A 712-nucleotide genomic window follows, 5' to 3' on the forward strand; every position below is an offset into this window, starting at 1 on the left:
TGATAATTTTATAATAATAAAAATTGTAATAATAATAATAACAACAGCAGCAGCAACAACAACAACAACAACAACAACAACAACAACAACAACAACAACAACAATAATAATAATAATAATAATAATAATCAAAATAATAATAATAATAATAAATAATAATAATAATAACAAACGATAATGATGATGCTGATGATGATTTCGTCATATTTCAACTCTTTTGTTTTATGTTTCAGACATTCCATTATGGGAAGACGAAATCTTCGAAATGGTATTGAAGCCATTCTAATATCGACTCTACTGCCTCCCCACCGCCATCCTCACCAGCATCAGCACCAGCATCACCATCACCATCAGCAAAAAGAGTAAGCGCAACAGCAGAACATTTACAACATGAAAAGTAATAACAGCTGAACGTAATGGCGTCGTTGTATTTTCTTTCATTTCTCCTTTCAAAGAACAAAGAATGAAATGTCAATTTGATTACGAGCAACGATGGTTATTGGCACGATCGAACCTGCGTCTGTCACTATACGAGATGGCACATATTCGTTTTTGTTGGTTCGGTTCTTTTCACAATTATAATTTACCCTTAGCATTAACAAATCGGTTGATTCTACGAAGTGGGGGTTTCTTTCCCTAAGAAACGTAACCACCAAAGAAAACGCCTGACTTGATTTGGTTTATCTTCTGCTACCTTGCCTATGTTCCTCAC

At 34.1% G+C, this 712-nt stretch overlaps 1 long non-coding RNA gene across 1 annotated transcript in view; it reads left to right on the forward strand.

Annotated features, from left to right (window-relative positions):
* LOC106869939 (uncharacterized) overlaps positions 1 to 712 on the forward strand; it is a 41,850-nt gene extending 41,138 nt beyond the window's left edge. The window contains exon 2 of the long non-coding RNA XR_001409470.2: positions 234 to 712. This is a non-coding gene — a long non-coding RNA (uncharacterized LOC106869939). The remainder of the gene's footprint in view (positions 1 to 233) is intronic.

The sequence above is a fragment of the Octopus bimaculoides genome, chromosome 10 (genome assembly GCF_001194135.2).
Source record: "Octopus bimaculoides isolate UCB-OBI-ISO-001 chromosome 10, ASM119413v2, whole genome shotgun sequence".
In the NCBI taxonomy this organism is placed as follows: domain Eukaryota; kingdom Metazoa; phylum Mollusca; class Cephalopoda; order Octopoda; family Octopodidae; genus Octopus; species Octopus bimaculoides.